Source organism: Dendropsophus ebraccatus, chromosome 9 (assembly GCF_027789765.1).
Source record: "Dendropsophus ebraccatus isolate aDenEbr1 chromosome 9, aDenEbr1.pat, whole genome shotgun sequence".
NCBI classification, from domain to species: Eukaryota; Metazoa; Chordata; class Amphibia; order Anura; family Hylidae; genus Dendropsophus; species Dendropsophus ebraccatus.
The window spans coordinates 23,673,125-23,679,680 of record NC_091462.1 but is presented as its reverse complement, the minus strand read 5'-3'; positions in this window follow the sequence as shown (position 1 = coordinate 23,679,680).

Genomic DNA, 6,556 nt, shown 5'->3' with positions numbered 1-6,556 from the left:
CAGCTCTTGTTTTCTTATGAGATACCTAATGTGTGAACTTGGCCTATAGCAACCTGTAACAACCTTTGGTCACATGACCCGGTTGACAGCCGAAATTGTGGTGTTGTCCTTGCCTTAATGTCTAGAAAGTAATAATCTGCTTTGGACAATCCCTCGCAAAGATGAACTAATCATAGAGTGTCACGCCAATAACTGTGAAGAAGAACAGCAGCAAGTTTTCGATTTCTCTGCAGTGCCTCCACAGGACAAATGGAGCATTACACTGTTCTGATTGAATGCTTTGGGCTTAAACGGGCTATGCAGGCTTAGGAAAACATTGCCACTTTCTTCCAGAAACAGCACCTCTCCTGTCTTCAGTTTGGATGTGATTTTGCAACTCAGTTCTATTGTTCCATTGAAGTGAATAGAGCTGAATTGTAATACAACACACAACCTAAGGACAGGGGTGGCGCTGTTTTTGGAAGAAAGTAGCTGTGTTTTTTCTAATCCTGCATAACCCTTTTAATTCGGTGAAGAATACAAAAATTGCGTAAATTATGCTTAATTATAATTGTCATGTGACCATTAAACTTGTTACATGGATACAATATTTACTATATGTGATTAAACAACATTGATTCACATGACCCGGGGATGACTTACCGTTAAGGCAGGGTTCACAGTACATTTTTGCCATCCATTTTTTCATCTGTTTTTTGCAAAAAAAAAAAAAAACGGATGAATTTGCATGCATCTGTTTTTCCATTGACTTCGATCATAATAAAAACCTGATCCAAATGCATCCGTTTTATTTAACGTATACAAAAACGTAGTTGACCACTTTTCTGTGTAAGTTAACAAAAAAAACTGATGCATTTTGCACTGTTTTTTTTTTTTAACAATGGAAGTCAATGGAAAAACAGACGCACGCAAATTCATCCGTTTTTCTATCTGTGTTATGTAAAAAAAAAATTTGATTACAAAAACATAGTGTGAACTTAGCCTAATTCAGACTGCACATCTCACACCATGTTTCCTTAGGCCAGGGGTAGGCAACCTTGGCTCTCCAGCTGTTGCAAACTACAACTCCCATCATGCCTGGACAGCTAAAGCTTTAGCTGGAAAGCCAAGGTCCCCTACCCCTGCCTTAGGCCAATGCACTTCACTGTATTACAGATCCTAGTGGTCTGGATCCTTAGGGCCCTATTCCACAGGACGATTATCGTTCTCATAATCGTTCACGATAAACTATTTCAAACAACCGCTATTGCGAACAGCCTGAAATCGTTCACCCAGTTAAATGGAACGATAATCGTTACTTATGATCGTTCTTGCGGTCGGTCTTGTCGTCGCTATTGCGTTCGTTGCTACTGCGAACGACGTCTTATTTAATGCGAACGATTCGCGAACGAGCAACTATAAAAATAGGCCCAGGTCTTATTAAACGATCAACCATTTCTCGTTCGTCGTTTAATTGTTAACTGCTATTCAACCGAACGATTATCGTTTAGATCCGGACGATGTAACGATCGTCCCATGGAATAGGGCCCTTAGGTTTGGTAGGCTGATATGGACCCATCTTGTCTCACTTGATGTGTGGTTGATTGTCTGCAATTGTTACAATACAATGATCTATGTAAATAGGAACGTGACCCATGACATGGCGATTGCTCTGATGAAACCGGCCTTTCTGCATGAGACAGACACCCTGAGTCTCCTATTGGAGAAGTGTTTCATCTAGAAATGATATGATTGACTGCTCTAATTACAGACCCCCCGCTCCGCCATTCATCTTCACCACTTAGGGTCAGGGTGGCCAGGGACTCCACTCAAACCTTCATCGTGACAATGATCCGGTACCATTTGGCACCCATCCTATGGTTGAATTTCCAATATGGGGGATGGGATAATATACACAGGCACAATATGCACTGGAGTGAAATGAATACATCCTGGTGTAGTCATCCTTGGTATTACCTATGCAAATAGTGGCTAAAAAAAATTAATAAATCTGCAACCTAAAACGCCATCAACCCTTTGTGTGTGACTGCGCGGCGCTGACACTGACGGTAGGCTGCAGGGATTATTAACACTTCATTTGCTGTGCTAGCTGACACAATCACTGAGATGTCGGCGGGCATTCTTCCATAAGAAGAGAAGAGTGCGTGTGGTTATTCCATCATCTGTATGTAGCCACAATGTTACATATGTTACACCCATCAGCGAGTCCTCCTCCTCCTCATCCTTATTATAATCAATTAGCTCTGATCAATTAAACCCAATGGATCTTTTAATTAAATTTTTAATGAAGAAAAATGAGAAAGATAAATCGCCAATTTACAAACCGTCGCTTTAAGTTGCCAAAAAGTGAATAACAATCAATTCGCCTAATATCTGGTTGGAAGAATCCCTCTTTTTTTAAGTTGATCTCAAGTGGGACCCTGGAAGAAACAAGCAAGTGTTTACTATCCCTGCAGTGCCACCACAGGAGGAATGAAGTATTACACCAGGTTCACATTTAAAGGGGTGCTCCCATGAAAATCTTTTTCTTTCAAACCAACTGGTTTCAGACAGTTATATAGATTTGTTATTTACTTTTATTTAAAAATCTTAAGTCTTCAAGTACTTATCAGCTACTGTATGTCCTGCAGGAAATTGTGTTTTCTTTTCAGTCTGACACAGCGCTCTCTGCTGCCACCTCTGTCCTTGTCAGGAACTGTCCAGAGCAGGAGAGGTTTTCTATGGGGATTTGCTGCTGCTCTGGACAGTTCCTGACATGGACAAAGGTGGCAGCAGAGAGTACTGTGTCAGACTGGAGAGAATACACCACTTCCTGCAGGACATACAGCATAATGATACTGATAAGTATGGGAAGACTTGAGATTTTTAAATAGAATAAATTACAAATTTATATAACTTTCTGCAACCATTTGATTTTAAAGATTTTTTTCCCCCGCTGGATAACACTTTAAGGGTAAATTCACACGGGCGTCTCGCATAAAAAAAAACGCAGCTAATCCGCACCTAATCCGCACCTAATCCGCAATACACGTATTAATAATAATAAGAATAATAAATGTATTGCGGATTAGCTGCGGATTAGCTGCGGATTTCTTGTGCGAGACGCCCGTGTGAATTTACCCTTAGGGTATATTCACACGGGCGGGCTCGCAGCGAGATTCTCGCTGCGAGCCCGGCAGGTCCTGGCAGTTCCCATACACTACATACTTGCTGCGGTCTAAACGACCGCAGCGAGTATGTAATTATACCGCCCTTAACCCCTTCTGCTCCCCCGCTGTGTATATACTTTACCTGTCCTCGCTGCACGGGTCCGGCGTCCTGCTCTCCCGCCCGGCCAATCAGTGGCTGCGGCTGGGCAACACACTGATTGGCCGGACAGGAGAGCAGGACGCCGGACCCGTGCAGCGAGGACAGGTAAAGTATATACACAGCGGGGGAGCAGAAGGGGTTAAGGGCGGTATAATTACATACTCGCTGCGGTCGTTTAGACCGCAGCAAGTATGTAGTGTATGGGAACTGCCAGGACCTGCCGGGCTCGCAGCCAGAATCTCGCTGCGAGCCCGCCCGTGTGAATATACCCTTAAGGTACAAACACACACGGCTTATACGCTGCGTATTTACTGCTGCGATACGCAGCAGATTAGATCTAAATAACTGAACACAGTATCAAATCTGCTGCGTATCTGCTGTGTGTGTTTGTACCCTAACATGTACATGAAGAATAGCTCCTGACTTGTATGTTAAAGGGGTATTCCAAGATAAAAAAATATATATATATATCCCCTATCCATAGAATGTGCATAAGTATCAGATTGCTAGAGATCAAACTGCTGGGACTCCCCCAAATCTGAAGAACAGGAACCCAAATCTTGTCATGGAAAAGAGCAAGTTGCTCATGCTGCTGCCATTTACGTCTATGGAGCTGGTGGAGATAGTCAAGTTCAGTGCCCAATTATCTTTGGAAACTCCATATACTATGAATGGAGTCTATTCTAAAACAAGACTCAGGTCTCCATTCTTGAGCTTGTGGTGGGTCCTAGCAGTAAGACCCCTACTGATCTGACTCTCATCCCCTATATAGGGAATTAATATTTTAAATTGGAATACCCCTTTAAACAGATTACATTATAGTCTATGGGGGAGATTTATCAAACATGGTGTAAAGTGAAACTGGCTCAGTTGCCCCTAGCAACCAATCAGATTCCACCTTTCATTTTCCAAAGAGTCTGTGAGGAATAAAAGGTGGAATCTGATTGGTTGCTAGGGGCAACTGAGCCAGTTTCACTTTACACCATGTTTGATATGTGTATCCTATATAGATCCACCACCAATAGACTTTAATGGTTTGAGTGGATATGCTGCGATGGATCCAGCTATAAGCTAACATGCTAGTCATTTACCAATGCTAATATACAATATGGAATAATATGGTCGATTACGGTAATCTATATGTTTGTTGGTATTTTACCAAAAGACAAAAGAATCCACTTTTGGCTTTTGTCTGACAATGTAGCTCACTGAACATGTTTGGCATATACTTTAGGTGTAGATAGAGCAGAACACAGCTCCCATTAAAATAAATAGGTTATCTGGGCAATGCAAGATATGCTATGGGCCAAGGGTGGGGACTTTGGCTCTCCAGCCATTGCAAAACTACAACTCTCATCATGCCTGGACAGCCAAAGCGTTAGCATGATGGGAGTTGTAGTTTTGCAACAGCTGGAGAGCCAGGGTTTCCTACCTCTGATCTATGTGAACAGAAGGGGGTCTTCCTCTACAAGCATATGGCAATATGAGTTTTCTAAACCCGACGACCCCTTTAATGGCACAAACCAATTTGATGGGTATTAATGCAGGATCAATTCTCTTATTGCATTCATGTAATCACACAAGGATTTGGCAACCTGACCTGATATGAATAATAATTCACCCTGAGAAATGGTGGTGGATCCTCAGTACACATGATGACTCTATCTATCTATCTATCTATCTATCCATGTGTATGTGTATATATATATATATATATATATATATATATATATGTGTATGTTTATATGTATGTATGTGTATGTATATATACTGTATGTATCTATATATGTGTGTGTATATATGTATATGTGTATGTATATATACTGTATATGTGTATGTATATACTGTATATGTGTATGTATAGATAAATGTATATGTGTATGTTTATATACTGTATATGTGTATGTATATATATGTATATGTGTATGTATATATAAATGTATATGTGTATGTATATATACTGTATGTATGTATATATGCGTGTGTATATATATGTATATGTGTATGTATATATACTGTATATGTGTATGTATATATGTATACAGTATGTGTATGTGTATATATACTGTATATGTGTATGTATAGATAAATGTATATGTGTATGTATAGATGTATATGTGTATGTTTATATACTGTATATGTGTATGTATATATATATATATGTGTATGTATATATAAATGTATATGTGTATGTTTATATACTGTATATGTGTATGTATATATGTATATGTGTATGTATATATAAATGTATATGTGTATGTTTATATACTGTATATATGTATGTATATATATGTATATGTGTGTATGTATATATGTATATGTGTATGTATATATACTGTATGTATATATACTGTATATGTGTATGTATATATATATATGAATATGTGTATGTATATATACTGTATATGTGTATATATATATATACTGTATATGTGTATGTATATATGTATATGTGTATGTATATATATATGTATGTGTGTATGTATATATGTATATGTGTATGTTTATATATGTATATGTGTATGTATATGTATGTATATGTGTATGTATATATACTGTATATGTGTATGTATATATATATATATGAATATGTGTATGTTTATATGTATGTATGTGTATGTATATATACTGTATGTATCTATATATGTGTGTGTATATATGTATATGTGTATGTATATATACTGTATATGTGTATGTATATACTGTATATGTGTATGTATAGATAAATGTATATGTGTATGTTTATATACTGTATATGTGTATGTATATATATGTATATGTGTATGTATATATAAATGTATATGTGTATGTATATATACTGTATGTATGTATATATGCGTGTGTATATATATGTATATGTGTATGTATATATACTGTATATGTGTATGTATATATGTATACAGTATGTGTATGTATATATACTGTATATGTGTATGTATAGATAAATGTATATGTGTATGTATAGATGTATATGTGTATGTTTATATACTGTATATGTGTATGTATATATATATATATATGTGTATGTATATATAAATGTATATGTGTATGTTTATATACTGTATATGTGTATGTATATATGTATATGTGTATGTATATATAAATGTATATGTGTATGTTTATATACTGTATATGTGTATGTATATATATATGTATATGTGTGTATGTATATATGTATATGTGTATGTATATATACTGTATGTATATATACTGTATATGTGTATGTATATATATATATGAATATGTG